The sequence below is a fragment of the Adiantum capillus-veneris genome, chromosome 22 (assembly GCF_014529385.1).
Source record: "Adiantum capillus-veneris isolate H3 chromosome 22, ASM1452938v2, whole genome shotgun sequence".
NCBI lineage: Eukaryota > Viridiplantae > Streptophyta > Polypodiopsida > Polypodiales > Pteridaceae > Adiantum > Adiantum capillus-veneris.
Window position 1 is genome coordinate 74,299,535 of NC_140952.1, and position 17,502 is coordinate 74,317,036.

Genomic DNA, 17,502 nt, shown 5'->3' on the forward strand with positions numbered 1-17,502 from the left:
ATGAAGCTTATAGAAGGATTATTGCTCCTCTAGTCAAATCTGACCTCCAAGAACCTCTATGGAGCGAAATTGAGAGAAAATGGACAAACCATACAAGAGAAGAGTGTTACTATGGCATGGAATATGCTAGTGAGAGGTATGTACAACCTATTCCAGTAGCACCTACTCCACCCAGGTACGTTACGAGGAATGCACCAGATCCTGTAGGAGTTGCAAGACCATAGCTTGTCTTCGGACAACAACCTCCACCGCCAAGTGCTAGAATGCCTGTAGACATGAGATATATGCAGATGATGGAACCATCCAACAAACAAGCACTAGTACCAGCTACAGTGTATTATAACAACCAAAGCGGGTACTTTCCTTCAAAGTGACAGAAGATGAGAGAAACAAATAGAGTGGTGAGGCCGGTACAACCTCCACCTCCTGTTTTTCGACTTGAAGAAAGAAGGTATGAGATGGACGAAAGGAAATTATGGTTCATTGCAAATAGAGGCTTAGCGAGGTCAAATTCTGTTTACAGCCAAGAGGAATTGAAAGAAGAAGCTCCTCAACCAGAGACAGATTGTCACAAAAGCTGTGACCACCACTTGGTCAAACAATATCCTCAAATGGCGATCACACAAGTAAATGCCTATTTTCTTGACTGTGGCATCATTGACTTGATCCCCAACTGTCCAAAAAACCCAAACCGAGTCATCAAGATCACAACGAATGTCTCAAGAATTGTTCAGCTACCTAGTAGCTCTGAAAATGAAAACGTCATACCAGTTCAGGTAGTTACGAGAGCACAAGCTCAAAAGAAAGTTGAGAAGCAAGAGACACAGAAAACAGAAATCAACGCAAGTCCAGAGATGGGTGAGCGAAAGACCAACGCACCTAGTCAAAAAACCAAGAGAAAACTGAACAGTTGGAAAGCTAGAAAGGCTAGGATGAAAGCACGTAGGGAACAAGACCAGAAATACCTAGCTGAGAAGCTTACCCAAGTTGAAGAGAATATAAGACAACATGAGGAAATGGTTGCACCTTCTCTTATGCAAATGTCTCAACCTCCAGAAGAACCATCCACAGATGAGAAACCGAGGAGTGCTAGTTTAGAAGGATCAGTATTGGTTGAGAAGGCTAATGAGTCATTAGACGCCCTCCTGAAAGCCAATGAAACACGGCTCAAAAACAACCAAACCCAAGAATAGAGATGGATGACATATCCATATGTGGAACTAGAAAAGGACATGCTTGAAATGTGTAAGAAAATGATTCAAACTGCCCAAACTTTACTAGAACCACAAGTTGAAAAACCTGAGGGAGTGATCCTTGTCCCACCTACACCAATATTCCCACCAAACTAGGAACAAAAAGAGCTAGATTCCAGTCATGAGAACAGATCAAAGCTCAAGGATCCTACATCAAAACCAAGGATAGTGTTGAATACCACGGATTTCACATAGCTATACCTAATAACTGTAAAGAAATAGATAGTCTTGATGAATTGTGGAAACGAGTTAAACAAGCCAATGAAGCGAGTGAGATAAGCAGACGAGTAAACCAAACGGGTGATGGAAGAGGAGTGTCTCTTCCACCAATAGAAGAATTTGAGGCTGGATCTCAAATAAATCTAGAAGTGGAATCGTATTGGGGGGACAAAGGATCTAAACAGTCTATGGACAGTCAACCCCATTCATTGAGAACACTACCATCCTATATGGGAGAGTACAAGACCAAGTCAGATGTTATTGCAGTCCCATCACAGAGTGTCTCTCAACAAGATCATTGATTCAAAAGGGCTGATAGACATTTGTCGACACCAATCGCATGTGCAATAACGTTGGTCGAGTTGCTCAGAATACAACCAAACATGTGGGCTACCGTGGGAAAATTCCTAGAGAAATTTGGTGTTAAAAAACCAATGACTCAAATTGAGGAAGGGATCAAAGAGTTAGAAATGCCTCAACTAAACACTTGGCCAGTGCCACTAAACAAGGTAGGTGAGTACTCTGAGGGAGAAGATGGGAACACCACTCTTCCAATGGAATTTCAAGGTGTAAGAACCATGGCAATTCTTGACAGTGGAGCCGGTGTTCCATCGCAACAAAAGAGGTCTGGAAAACATGGGGAAAACCAGCAGTGAGGGCTACAAGGATGAAACTGCAGCTTGCAAACGGACACATGGAAAGGTCCATATGACTGCTAGAAAAAGAAATTGTTACTTCTTGTTGAATTGAATATGAGCAAACCTTTGCTATTGTTGACTTTGGCAAGAAGAACAACGATGATATCATTCTAGGAAGAGCATTCATGAGACAACTGAAATGGTCCAAGACTGGGGTTATGACCATATCTACCTGAGACATATGGAAACCATGACAAAGATAAATATGAAGGACCGTAGCTATAGGGATGTGACAAGAACACCTCTGGAGGAGTTTGATTCCGCTACTGTAGTAGCAGGATCAGAACTTTGAGCATGGTTGGGTAAGCCTAAAGAACTGTGGATGTGTGGAGCTTCGCAATGCAAAAGTTTTAAAGCGAGAGGAAGGAATCCTAGCAAGGGAAATTGATGATACAGATTACATCCTGGAACCATTTCCTGAGGAAGAATTAAAGCCACTTGAATAGGAACAACACTTGGCTACTCTCGATGTGTATGCTATTCAAGACAATCCAACAACGAAGTTTTGTGATGAAAATGGCTAAGATGTTGTTCCTTATTTTGCAGTGAGTGTGATCCAGAAAAATGAAGACAAAGAAGAAGACAAGTTCTACGACTCTGTAGAACACTTAGAGCTTTAAGAAGATGCAAACAACGGAAATCCGAACAATGATTGTCCAGATAAAAAACCCCGGAAACAATGTCACCGCTACAAAAATAGAGTGCATTAGAAGTGGATTCCAAAATCCTCAGTGGAAACGCAACTACAACAAGCATTCTCATATGTGGCTCCTATACATGAAGAAAAGACTTAGTCAGGAAGAACACATCCATATCAACGAGATACCAACACTCTAATCAATCTGATAGAAAAATCATCCCAGAAACAACAACCCAAGGGCAAGCAAATAGTAACTTTCCATAACCAGCCAAACCACAAAGGGAAAGTGCTAGAATGCAGTCTTACTGAGGATAACAACGATAGCAATGATTCTTATGGCATTCCCTACCAGCAACTCAAATTATCACCATCATTAACAGCTTCCATGACAATCAAAGAAGGCCAAAATAAAAGAACAAAAAGTCAAAACCAAAAAGTTCGACAAGTCTGGATACCAAAGAGCCAGAATCGCCAAAAGCAGATATGGATCAAGAAGGCGAAGATCTCTGATGAAAACTCACAAGATCCAATGCCAACAGAAAATAGTTGAAGCCTGCACGAGCATCTAGGAAAAACACAAAGTTGCAAGCTCTCACAAATCGGATTTGGGTTCCAAAGAAGTCACACAGAGGTCAGGAGTTCATTTGGATTCCGAAACGGTTAAATTGTCAACTCCAAAAGTATCAACTCCCAAAGTTTGAATCTCATCCTCAACCAAGAGTACAAGAGCTAAACCAAATATCGCTGAAGACTCACACAAAGACAAGGTGGATCCCAAAGAAGTCTCTTCAAACACAAACGAAGTAGGGACAAGTATGGGTTCCCAAATGAGCAACATCAACAAAATAGCCAATAATCACAAAGAAGTGGGTCCCAAAGGAAATCAATACATCTACTGTCAGTGCACCGTCACTTGAATTCTTTTGATACCTCGTACAATCACAGTACAATTAGAAGAGAACCCACTATATGGAACAATGCCAAATACGACAACCAACCACAGGGCTATACTTCCAAAGAAGCATCAAATAGATAAGTAAGCCTTCAAAATAGCTCTACAACCTTCAATTAAGCAAACGACATAGGGGCTTCAAAGAACATCACATTGCTTAAAATAGGAAGCTTCGTCAGCAAATGCCAATAAGAAAATTGCTTATACCCACATCTTGCACATCATAAATCTTTTCTATGCATTGATTGTGTATGCATAATAGGGCTACATTACAAGGCTTGCATAGGCACATTTTTTGACTGCCCAAGCACAACACGTACCCTTGGTGATACCCTGTCACCAAGGAGGACTCCAAATAGGAGGGGGGGAATGCATTCTAAATGCGACCTAATATTTGAATATTAGAGGGCAATGTTTTGTGAATTGTATTGAATTTTTGCGTTTGATTGTGATGATTTCTTGACAAAATTCAACGTATATGCCCTCATAGTAGAGTTACAAGAGAAGTACGGGGGGAAAAGCCATATATGAGCCCCTAGGAACATTGTATAGTGTACATAGCATTTAGAATTCTATTAACTTGATTTTGCTTTTTTGGATGAGTTGATTTTTTGTTTTATTTCATTATTTTTGAGAATTTTTTTTTTAAAGAAGGAAAAATCCATAATCCATACGAAGAAAAGACTGAAAAGGTGTCAATCTGTACAAAGCAAAGAAGGTCCAAAAAATTGACGAAACTTCACGATGTATGCCTCAGAAGCCATATCCACAAGGCTATACTGTTAAAGAATATGATGTTAAAGAATATGTCCATTGTGCTATGGGCGGCCGGACACAGACTATACTATGTTGTAAATATACTTTGGATAATAGTTCAAAGAGAAGAAGAAGAGAAGAGCAACACGTTGAATGGCTGTTGCAGGGTAACGATTGTGTGTGTGTGTGTGTCTCAATGTGTGTTGGTGTGTGTGCGTAGTCTTATTTCCTACCTTCTCCATCACATGCGCACTCTACAAAGTGGTATCAGAGCTCAGTTTGAGGAGCTACAGTCAATACACAGGTTTCTGCAGCTCTGGAAAACAGCAAAAAAGAGAGGTTTTTTGGTCATAACTTCCTCACCCGAACTCGGAATACAGTGATCCGGGAGTCTATCTTTATGTTTTTGGGCATTCCAGACGCATTGACATACTTAGATTTACCAAAATCTGTAATTTTTTGCAGCAAACAGCCAGCTCACACAAGCATAGGAGATGTCCAGTTTTGCACTCGGCAGTAGATTTACAGGTTACAGGTGAAGAATTAAGCATTTACACAGGTTTTGGAGAGCGACATAGAGCTTTTGTATCATGATATTGTGTTATCAAAGATTATGTTTGGTTGTTGTGGGTCCGTTATGGACAGCCGCCTATGTAAGAAAGGTTGTGGGAAGAAGTTGAGGCGGTTATATTGTCAGATTGAGTACTCTGTGGTTATGTATGGATATGCGGTCAATGTATTTTGGAAAACTGCAGCCTTTGTGAGGGTCAAGTGAGGTTTTTTGAAGCCTTGCCTTGGGAGCTTTGGTACCTTGGCAAGGTGGATTAGGTAGTAGAGCGAACCCCCGAATGGCCCCGCGAAAGACCTCATATGTCGTTTACGACTATGAGAAGAAGGTGGATGTATGGATATGTGGTACATGACAGCGTATGGATTGCATTTGCATACAAGTCCATGTGGACATTGTTTTAGAGTATTTATGCATAGTATCGAGTCAGTTTGTGGCAAAGTGAGTCAGTGGATTTTCCCTTGGCAGTGAGAGATTTTCTGTCAGTGTTTATGAGCACTTTGTTTGAGATTGTCACTTGAGATATTGTCCAAATACAAACGAAACCCTGCCGAAATTTTGTCAAAATCCTGTGAAAGCAATTGAGAGAGTGAAGATGGCAGAAAGTTCAACTCAAGTCACACAGATTGTTGGAGAGAAGCTGACCAGAGAGAACTACAGCATATGGTCTTACAGAATGGAGAACTTTATCATGGGCAAAGGTTTATGGGATTATATTACAGGTGAACAAGAGTGTCCCGAGGTTGGTTTGGAACCAGATAGAGAGAATGTTGAAGCACATAAAACATGGCAAGCAGGAGTAGAAGCTTACAAGAAGTGGATCGAGAATTCAAGGAAAGTGATGCATTGGATTTCACTATGCATTAGTGACTTCTTTATACCACATGTGAAGAAGGCTCAATTTCCAAAGGAAGCATGGGAGATACTAGCAAGAATGAACAACTCCAATACAGAACCACGAAAAGTTCACTTGAAGCAAAGGTTACATTGTGTATGGCGAGGAAATAGATCCATATCAGATTATGTGACAGAGATAAAGCAAATACATGAAGATCTTGTGAGCATTAATGTTGAAGTTCCAGATGATGACTTAGTTTTAGTGACATTGAATGGTTTGGGACCGGAATACAAGTCATTGGATACATCTATATCTATTCGAGGACACATGCCTGATTTTGAAGAGTTAGTAAACCTTTGTTTGCAAGAAGAGGTGAAGTTAGGCAAGTCAGGTCCTTCTACATCAAATAACAATTCCCGAGATCGGGTTTTTTACTCTAGAGGTCGTGGAAACAATAGAGGTGGAAGAGGAAACTATGGTCGTGGAAACAATGCTGGCAGAGGTCAATGGCAAAACCAACAAAGTCAAAGTTACAATGATTATAGCCAAAGAGGCAGGGGGAGAGCCCGAACTCATGGACATGGAGGTGGACGATTTGTACATCCTCAAAGAGATGGATATTGTAACAGATGTGGCATTTATGGTCACTTTGAAAGAGAATGTTACACAAGGCTAAATCAAAATCGTGATCGTGGTGGTGGAAGAGGCCGAGGTTATGGCAGACATGGAGGAAAATTTGCTGGATACAATCCTCATGATCAAAATATATATGACAATAGATCGAGTGGACATTTATTTCCTATGGAGCATGTTGTTGGAAGCATGGTTGAGCCACATCATACAGATGATTGGTATTTAAATAGTGGTGCCACAAATCATATGACATATCATGGTGAATGGTTTGACAGAAAAGAGAAGTTAGAAGAGGATGAGTTTGTCGCTATAGGTGATGATACTATGCATCGGATTACGCATGTTGGTTCGCTTCCATTGCTAGAAAAAGACGGGACATACAACACATTGGGAGATGTTCTATATGTGCCTTCAATCACAAAGAATTTAGCATCAGTTGGACAAATGACAGATCAAGGGTTGCAAGACCGTTTTAATCGTTATGGCTGCTTCATAGAGGAGTTTCACAAAGGCAGACCAGGCAAGATATTGGCACGTGGAAGAAAGAAAGGTCGCTTGTTCTCATTGGAAGCTGGAGATCCATGTTTACACAGTGGTATGTATGCAAACAAATCAGTCACTCAAGATGATTGGGCAGAGTTATGGCATAAGAGGATTGGTCATGTCAATTTTAGAAGACTAAAGCATATGCAATCAAATCAAATTGTACGTGGATTACCAAAGTTTGGCAGATTGAATTTTGATCATGTTTGTGAAGTTTGTCAATTTGGAAAGCAATCTCGTTTACCATTTCCAAAGAGGGGGAGAATTAGCCAAAGTCCTTTGGAAATTGTTCATTCAGATATTTGGGGACCTTGTGATCATGCTACACCAAATGGTTGTCGATATTTTATCACATTTACGGATGATTACAGCAGAATGACATGGGTTTACTTTCTAATGGCAAAGTCAGAGGCATTTGAGGTATTCTTGGAGTTCAAAGTTATGGTTGAGAAAGAGAATGGTTGTCAAAATGCCTATGTACAGATGGAGGGGGAGAGTACATGTCACACAGTTTTGATGATTACTTACGTGAACAAGGCATAAGAAGACAGATTACTTGCACATACACACCACAACAAAATGGAGTTGCTGAGAGAAAGAATAGAGTCATAGCAGAGATTGCAAGATCCATGATGAATTAGATTAATATGCCATTAACATATTTAGCTGAAGCAGTTCATACAGCAGTACACATTATGAATCGAACACCAACAGCTGCCATTCATGAAATGTCACCTTATGAGAGACTTTATGGGATCAAGCCAACAGTTTCCTACATGAAAGTTTTTGGATGTGTTTGCTATGTTCATGTGCCAAATGAAGCAAGAAAGAAGATGGAGCCAAAGGCAGTGAAGTGTATATTCTTGGGCTACCCAGTTGAAAAGAAAGGTTACAAGTGCTATGATCTTATGACAAGACAAGTTTATGTCAGTAGAGATGTTAGATTTTGTGAGCATGAACCATGGTATAAACCAAAGCCAGTGATGATAGAAGATGAGTATGAAGAGCAAGAGAATGTGCGTCATGTTGTTGATAAGCCAGGACCATCAACAAGAACTATTTCAGGACCACATATGGAAGAGGAGAGTACAGGAAGTGTCAACCCATGGAGCGGTCGTTTGCGAGATAAGAAGCAAGACGAGAAAGGCAAGAAGAAAGTGGTTGAAGAGAGTTCTGGAGATGAAAGCCTCGATGAAGAGCATGGTTTACCACATTTGAGGACACCTGGCAGTAAGCATATTGAGAAATATGTACCCCCATATGCAAGAGTTGAAGAGAAGAGTGCACCGCAATTGAGAAGATCTGAGAGGGTGCGTTATCCAGTTGATAGATTGACATACAACGGTTACATGCGTACACATTATGCATACATGGTTTCACGTGTGCAACATAAAGAGCCTACATGTTTTCAAGAGGCAATTGGAAAATCAGAATGGGAGTCAGCTATGGATGATGAGATGGATGCTCTTGTGAAGAATGACACTTGGGATTTGGTTCGCTTGCCAAGTGGAAAGAAAGCAATTGGTTCAAAATGGGTATACAAAGTCAAGTGCAAGTCAGATGGTAGTGTGGAAAGATACAAAGCGAGGCTTGTTGCTAAAGGTTATGCACAAACAAAAGGTCTTGATTATGATGAGACATTTAGTCCAGTTGTAAAGATGACAACAGTCATATTGGTGATAGCAATGGCAAGTATGTTTGGTTGGAAGTTACGGCAAATGGATGTGGATAATGCATTCTTGAATGGTGACTTGGAAGAAGAAGTTTATATGATACATCCAGAGGGTTATCAACATCCAAAGTTTCCATATTATGTGTGTAAGTTGAAGAAAGCATTGTATGGTTTGAAGCAAGCATCTAGAGCTTGGTGTGAAAAGATAACCAGATTCTTGAAGAAGATTGGATTTAAACAGTCTACTGATGATCACTCATTGTTTTTGAAGCATGTTGATGGAGAGATCGTCGTTATTGTTATCTATGTTGATGACTTGATTCTCACTGGAAGTCATGACGAGCAAATTTTGCATGTCAAGAAGAGTTTGTTGAGAGAATTCAACATGAAGGACCTTGGTGAGTTGAGATATTTCTTAGGAATTGAAATTGTCAACACTTTATCAGGAATTTGGATGATACAAAGACAATACGCGTTGGATATGCTTGAGAAGTATGGAATGACAGCGTGCAAACAGGTTGATACACCTCTTGATCAAAATGTGAAGTTGTTTGATGATGGACATTACATTGAGGATGTCACTATGTACCGCAAGATGGTTGGAAGCCTTGTTTACTTGACAATAACAAGGCCAGATTTGAGTTATGCAGTGGGTGTTGTGAGTCAATTCATGCAAAAGCCATGTAAAAGTCATCTTGATGCAGTGAGACGGATTATGAGATATGTGAAAGCCACTGTCAGTTATGGAATGTTTTATGAAAAGAATGGGAAGCTTTGTCTTTATGGTTACACAAATGCAGATTGGGCATTTTTTTATGGATAGAAGATCTACAAGTGGTTATGCATTTTCCATTGGCAATGGTATGATAAGTTGGAGTAGCAAGAAGCAATCAACTGTAGCATTATCAAGTACAGAAGCTGAATATCGTGGAGCAGCTTTGGCAGCATGTGAAGAGTCATGGTTGAGAGTACTTATGGTAGACTTTGGTTTTGACTATCTTGACAGTGTCATTATATATTGTGACAATATTAGCAGCATCATGTTGGCAAAGAATCCAGTTTATCATGCTCGCACTTAACACATTGAAGTACATTATCACTTCATTAGAGAAAAAGTTTTGGCAACTGAGATTGATTTGGTGTATGTGAAGACAAATGATCAAGTTGCGGATATATTCACAAAAGCTCTTGGAAAGGAGAAGTTTTGCTACTTTCGTGAAGCATTGGGAATCCATCATATGCAAGCTCACTCTGAGCTTGAGGGGGAGTGTTAAAGAATATGATGTTAAAGAATATGTCCATTGTGCTATGGGCGGCTGGACACAGACTATACTATGTTGTAAATATACTTTGGATAATAGTTCAAAGAGAAGAAGAAGAGAAGAGCAGCACGTTGAATGGCTGCTGCAGGGTAACGATTGTGTGTGTGTGTGTCTCAATGTGTGTTGGTGTGTGTGCGTAGTCTTATTTCCTACCTTCTCCATCACCTGCGCACTCTACATATACTATCAGAGGTAAGAAATGAATGATGACCAGCCTTCAACAACAACATGAGTCCAAACATGACTGAGAATGGTCATAAAAATTTGGGATGGACTACAAGGATAAGGAAGTTGGTGATGCGACTAAACAAAATCACCCATCAAGTGTAAAGTTGCCATCAGACACTTCATGCGACTACAAGGCCGTATACAGGAAGTAGATCTTTATGTTGTAAACCTTCTATCTTGTATGTGACTTAATGAAGCTTAACAAACAAAAGGGACTAACAGTACTAACAAGAACAAAAGGTGCCAGAGATGCCCATCATCCTTTCTCGAGACTGAAATCCAAAAAATTAGATTGGAAAGCCAAATCAAGCCAAACTTTGTCAAGAGGCTATGAATAGAGAATACACGCTAAGGGTTTTTAAAAAAAACCCTAGCTAGCCACATATGCAATTTTTTCAAACCTAAAGCCATCATAGCCATCTACATACCCTGTACATCAAGTATATGAATTTGGGGACAAATTGACAATGATAGCTCATCAATGGTCATCTATCACAAATCATGTCAGATAAAGCCCTTTTGAAGCAAGTTACTAACTTGGGGAATCAACTAGGGTTTGTCGGGCTTTAATTAAGTCATGTATCAAGTAGAAGCAATATATTGATTTACAAATCACACAAAAGATAACAGTTGTAAATGCAACTTTGGTCACCTTGATGCAACAACGCCAAGCATTCCTTGAGGAACGAAGCATATGTGCTTGTGCATCTACGAGCTACTCGCGATCGTAAGTATATCAAATGATGTCTGTTTTTTGCTTGCAAGTAGTCGTTAGAATCGTAGCGACATAAGCTATGCATAGATACTCATAGATTTCAGTATTTGACAAAATTTGGCTCTGTCATTATATGCGTTTTTTGCATATGGGTTTAGAGCTAGGATTTTGAGTGTAGAGGCTTTGGGACATGTGTATCCTAGTGGGGGGATGGTGTTCCTTAAGTTTTGTGAGATTCCGGTATGATTTGATGGGTTTCCTTCCGTTGTGCGTATGTGGCTTAGGTGGTGTAGTTGAGAGTAGTGAGACTCTAGGTTGTGGTTTAGTTGGCCTTCTAGAGTGTTGTATGTGTAGGATGGTCTCATCCTGACAAGCTAAAGAGATTTCCTCCATGTGCCTATCGTGTCATCTGTGTCCTCGATTGACATTATGTTGATCTAGGTTGTGTTGCATGCACTTTATGGGTGGTGTGATTCACTCCCGCAACACCATGTCACAATGTAGAGATGATCAAGATTTACAAATTCTATGTGTGTAGGTTACAGTGCTATCGTTTGATGTTGAATGATGTGCACGTTCAAAGGGGGTGAATGTTATGCTATTTTGCGAGCATGGTGGACAAATCAAGAATCAATTGGTATTTGTGCAAGTTTTCCAAATTGGTGCAGATTGGTGCCTAATATGTGTTCTAGACGCAACAACAAACAATGGGTTGAAAGATTTTTATGCTAAGGACAATGCTAAATTGTTGGGATTTGAGTCCAAGATTGTGTCGAATTTTTTTGCGCTCCTGTTAGGTCTAGAACAATCTTGACATGGTCTAAGTAGCTCAAGTTATGGATGTTTTATGGCTTTGAGAAATCTGAGATGCATGCCAATTTGATGCAATGGTTGATGATTTTTTTTATGGACCAATTTCAATGCTCAAATTATGGTCAATATGTTCATGCACTTGGAAGGCTTTTTAGGCTGTCATTTACACCAATTTCAATGCTCAAAGTATGGCGAATAGGTTCACAAACTCGGTAGGCTTTTTAGGCTATCAAATGGACCATTTTCAATGCTCGAATTTTGTGTTTGTGGAAATTATATTCAGCCCTTGTTATCATGTACTAGGGACATTAATGTAAGCTCACATGACATTTGATTGAGGCAAATGAACAGCTTATGGGGATTTTTGAAAATGTTACACATCAGCCTCTTATTGATGCAAATGTACATTATGTAACTTGATGTGGAAAGGGCTAAGAATGTGCAAGCTAGAGCTATGTCGTGCATACTTTGCGTGACAGTAAATTGAATGCACCTTTGCCTAGTCGTAGTCGTTCAGGTTCTTGCCATGCATCTTATGCATCACATTGTTATGCTTTGGCTATTTCTAGCTTATGTGATGTAGGGGAACCTCTATCTTTTGATGAAGCATAGAATTCAAAAAATTGGATGGTTGCCATGCAATTAGAATATGATGTACTTATAGAAAAAAACACATGAACTTTATGTGATTTGCCTCCTGGCAAAAAGGCCATTGTTATGAAGCGGGTTTACAAGTTGAAATGCAAGTTGGATGGTGAGATTGATGGCTATAAGGTTTGACTTGTTGTAAAAGGCTATGCATAGCAAAAAGGCGTAGATTATGAGCATACTTTTTCTCCCAATTATTGTATGACTATTGTGCGTTTTCTATGTGCATTGGCAGCTCATTTTGGTTGGGAATCGGGATGTACATCAATCAAATATCGTAATTACTTTCTTGAATGGTGACATATTTGAGGGATTTCATGTAATGCAACATTGTGGTTTTGTCATTAAAGGGCAGGAAGATAAAGTGTGCAAATGTAAGAAAGCTTTGTATGGGTTGAAGCAGTATCTTGTGCTTGGTATGTGAAAGGTAACACTCATTTGGTCAAACGGGGCTTCAATAACAGTCCAACAGAAAGCACTTTGTATGTAAAGCGTGAGGGTGATGTACTTCTCATCGTAGTTTTGTATGTGGATGATTTGTTGATCACTCGTCCAAATGAGGCACATATTGATGAATTTAAGGCTGATTTGAATGCTTTTTCCAAAATAAAAAATTTGGGGTTGTTGCATCATTACTTTGGCATACAATTTAGGTAGTGTGATGGTGGTATTGCCTTGTGTGAAACAAGTTACACAGGGACATTGCTATGTAAGTTTGGACTTGAGGAAAGCAAGCCTTTTGCCACTCCCATGGAAATAGGTTTGAAGTTGAGTCTTCATGATGCTGGTGATCCTGCCGATCTCACTCTTTACCAAATCGCTTTTGGATGCCTTTTTTATGTATGCAACATGAGGTTGGATATTCAATTTGCAGTCTCTTAGGTCAAAAGACTATTTTCTATGCAGTCTAAGTATTGTCAGGTTGTTAAGTAAATCTTTCACTACTTGAGTGGCACTTACATTTTGGGTTGTTTTATCTCAAGGGGGGATCATTGCTGCCAGATTTACATGCTTTTTTGGACTCAGATTGGGCTGGTTGTTTTGACACGCTTGTCCAACAAAAGTTGGTCAATGCTAGAAGTGGTGATGTGATGTGCTAGAGATGCGGACATGCGCAGGCTAAAGGGCTAAAGCAGGTATATGAGGCCTAGGCATGTAAATGGCAGAGAAAATGTATGGCTAATGTGGGCTTTTTTAGGCTAGATGAGCTCCAAAGTGGGCTAGATGGGATGACAAGTGAAGGATATCCAAGGTGTAGGGTTTTTACTTGGGGATGTAGTGTTCAACTTGCTGAATGAGCTGGTCCAGACAACTCATCAAACAGAGCCACGGTGTGAGAGTTGTGATCAGTTGAAGGTTTGACAAGGCTCGATTTTGAGCCACATTGTTTGCTTCGGGAAATGCACCATCAAGGAGTTTTGGAGCTTGATGAGGTTTGCAAGGGTAGTATGCATCATATAAAGCTAGCATGAAGCAACAACTTGCCCATCAAAGTCCGGATCAGGAAGTTAGAGCCTATTGAAGCTAGCAGTTAGGGATGACCGTAATGGATCTCATGGGTTTTTGCCAAGTTGGGACACTCGGTTCGAGGTCATTGGGGAGTCGAAGTGCGGCGGGATCTGTGTGAGTTGTAGCCGAGGACTGGTCTTTTGGTATGGCTTTACAGGATGTGCATTGGGTTATTGAGCCACAAATGGCAAGCATTGGAATTTGGGTGGAAAAAACCTTTTTTTTATAAAATTTATGTGGTTGCCATGGGGTAGTTTTGAGGGCCTTGAAGGAAGGCGATTATGGTGCTACCTTGTGTCATGTGGAATAACCCACATGCAAGGAGGGCAAACCCGATTGCGGTCTATATATTTAAGAGTAGGCGCTCTTATTGGGTATCGAGTGGGCATGGAGTTCTTTGGCTATGGCGACCAGCCCCTCGAGGGCTGCAAGCGGGAGCTAGTGGTGCTTTTGGGTGTGAGCTGGCGGGCGGCAGTTCTGGCCGATGGTTGGTGGCGCCTTGCAAGTGCTAACGTGGCATGTCCCACTAGGGGCCATGCCTGTGTGCATTCAAAAGGGCACAAAACCTTTTACTAAAGTCAAATGGAGAGTCTTTGGGTTGTCACGATGTCGTGACAAAAGGGACCCTTGAGGTGCTTCACATGCAATTGAGCTTGGAATTGGTTGACCAAGCTGGCAGAGCCAAGTGGATAATAAAAGTGGGATGTTCATGTGTGTACAATGCAAAAAAATGCTAAAGGAGGCTCAAGTTGATTGCACGATCCAAAAAAACCCTTCTTTTTGTTTTTTTGGAAATGTAGCTCCCTATAAGAGAGATTTTTATGAAGTTGAAATGGATTTTTAAAGTCTGGGCTTTTTGAAGCCTTGGCTTGAGAGCCAAGGCTTGGGAGCCTTTTGGAGTGTGAAGAAGGCAAAGTTCAGGAGGAGTGTGCCCTGCCATAGCACAATGGTGCTCTTGTATAGGTTTTTTTGTTACCATATACATGTGGTAGTGATGTGTGTGAACACACTAGGACCGTCGGGACATTTTTTCCCTCTTTAGGAGGTTTTTTCCCCCGTGCATTGTATATACGCCCATCACTCTAGGGCTATCTATCTTTCCATTGCACACTAAGTAATACACTCTCTGTTGTGTGCCTTGAGCTTCCTTCGTCTTCTCCAAGCTATGTGTGTTTTCCCACAACCCTAATTTCAACAATTGGTATTAGAGCAGGTTACGTCCTCCCGCGCTTAGTCACCCTAGCAGCTCCAGCACACGCCCGCTCACTTTCTTCGATTTTTGTGAGATTTGGTGAGCATTTGCAGGTCGACATATTTCTATGAGATTCGACTCATATTTTGCTCAAATTTCTGTGAGATTCTATTCAGATTTTTGATTCGGGCTCATTCGAACCTCCCGTTTCCACTACAGCCAGGTCTGCACATGCGCATAATTTTTGTTAGTGCCAATTAATGCATAACAGGTCCCATACAGCCTACTGCGCGTTGTGCTATATAGCATGTGCTGCTCTCACTCATTTCCTCCTCATTTCGAGCAGTTTTCACATCAGGTCCATGCATTTTCCATGGCTGACAACAACACAGATGTGTTCAAGATGTTTGCTACCGAGGACAGATTGGATGGGGACAATTGCCCTATGTGGGCTTACATGATGCAACATGTAATTGTGTCAAAGGGAGTTTGGAACATTGTGCAGGGCATTGATGTACGTCCTGGTACTGTGGACGCAGGCAATGTTGAGGATGCTCCAGGTTTTGCTCCCAGGGTTGCTACTATAAGAGCTGTTTTGCCTACGGCTGAGCAGGTTCGTTGGGATTTGAGAGATGCACAAAATCATGCATTGATTGCATTGTCTATGAAGCACACTATCACTCTTCACATCCGTTTAGCAAAATCTGCAAAACAAGCTTGGGATATTCTAGCAGGTCTTTATGCAAGCCGCAGTGAGGCTAAAATTGCTTTGTTGCGTAAAGAGCTGAAATCGAAGATTATGCATGAGGAAGATGAAATGAACACTTTCCTTGTTGGTGTCAAGGATGTTAATGAGCAACTAATTTTTGCAGGAGAAGTCATTTCTGACAGTTCACTTGTGCAGACTTCTTGATGCTTTGCTAGATTCTTACCAGACTTTTGCTAGTGCTTGGAGACTTATGACCCAAGGAAATCTTGAAGTTGTCAAGTTTGACGCATTATGCACATTGCTGTTGCAAGAGTCACTCTACATAAAAAACAGGACTGGCAGCATGCAGTTGAACATGCTTTTATTGCAGCTCAAAGAAAAGGTGGGAACAACAATGTAACCACTTCTTATGGTTCTGCTGCGAGTGGCAAAAATTCTGTTCCTAATGCTTCTGTTGGTAGAACTTTGTCTGGCAATTCTGGTGATAAGGGAAAAAAGAAGATGCGTTGCCATTATTGTAAAGCTAATGATCACTTGATCAAGCAGTGTTCGAAATTGAAGGCAAAAGAGGCTGCATCCACTACAGGGTCCAATACAAGTGCAGCGATTGTAGAGTCTTTTGTCAATGGAGATTGTGTGTTGATGTTGATGCAGAATGGGCATTTAGTGCAGAGTGCACTTATGATCCTATTGTCCATGATGCATGTATGTCAGTTGCTGCAGATTCACATGTGTGGTATTTTGACAGTGGTGCTACAAAGCGCATTACCTCACATCGTGATTTGTTTACCTCTATTAAATCTATCCCTCATGGGAATACGGTGACTTGTGCCAACAATGCCTCTTATCATGTTCAAGGAGTTGGAAAGATTGTGCTTACTGTTGCAAATGGCAGTTCTTTCACACTTGTTGATGCATTGTATGTACTGGGATCAAAAATAACCTTTTGTTTGTATCTGCACTTGCTAGACGCACTTGCTAGACTTGGTCTTGTAGTCAAATTTGTGGATTACAGATGTACAGTTCATGATCTCAATTTTGGTGATGAAATTGTTGCATCTGGCCTTTTGTGTCGTGGGATGTATAAGCTCACTTTGTATGATAAGTGTGGACAAAATTTTGCAAATGCAGTAGGGCTGTTTCAAATGCAAAAGCATGCACATTTTGGGCATCTGAATTTTTCCAGTTTGCTGCATTTGCAGAAATCTGATATGGTTGCTTCTTTGCCCCCTCCTGAAGCACCTACCAAACATGTTTGTGAAGGCTATATTTTGGGTAAAATGCAGCGTGCTAAGTTTCCAAAGGATGGGCCAGTTCGTGCTACATGGAGAGTGGAACTTGTGCAGTGATGTTTATGGGCCTATGCAAACTCCAAGAAGTGCATTGTATAATTTACATGCTTTTGGAAAGCATCATTATCATTGTTTGCATGCAAACCCAAAAGGATTTGTTTGAGAATCTCAACATTCTTTATCAAACCAAGTTTTCATTGGGCTACGTTTGTTGACACCTTCATGCGAGATATGTTTTGTGGCAAAGCCTTCTTCTGCACAACACCAAATGACACTCTCAAAAGCTTCCCATTGCCACAACC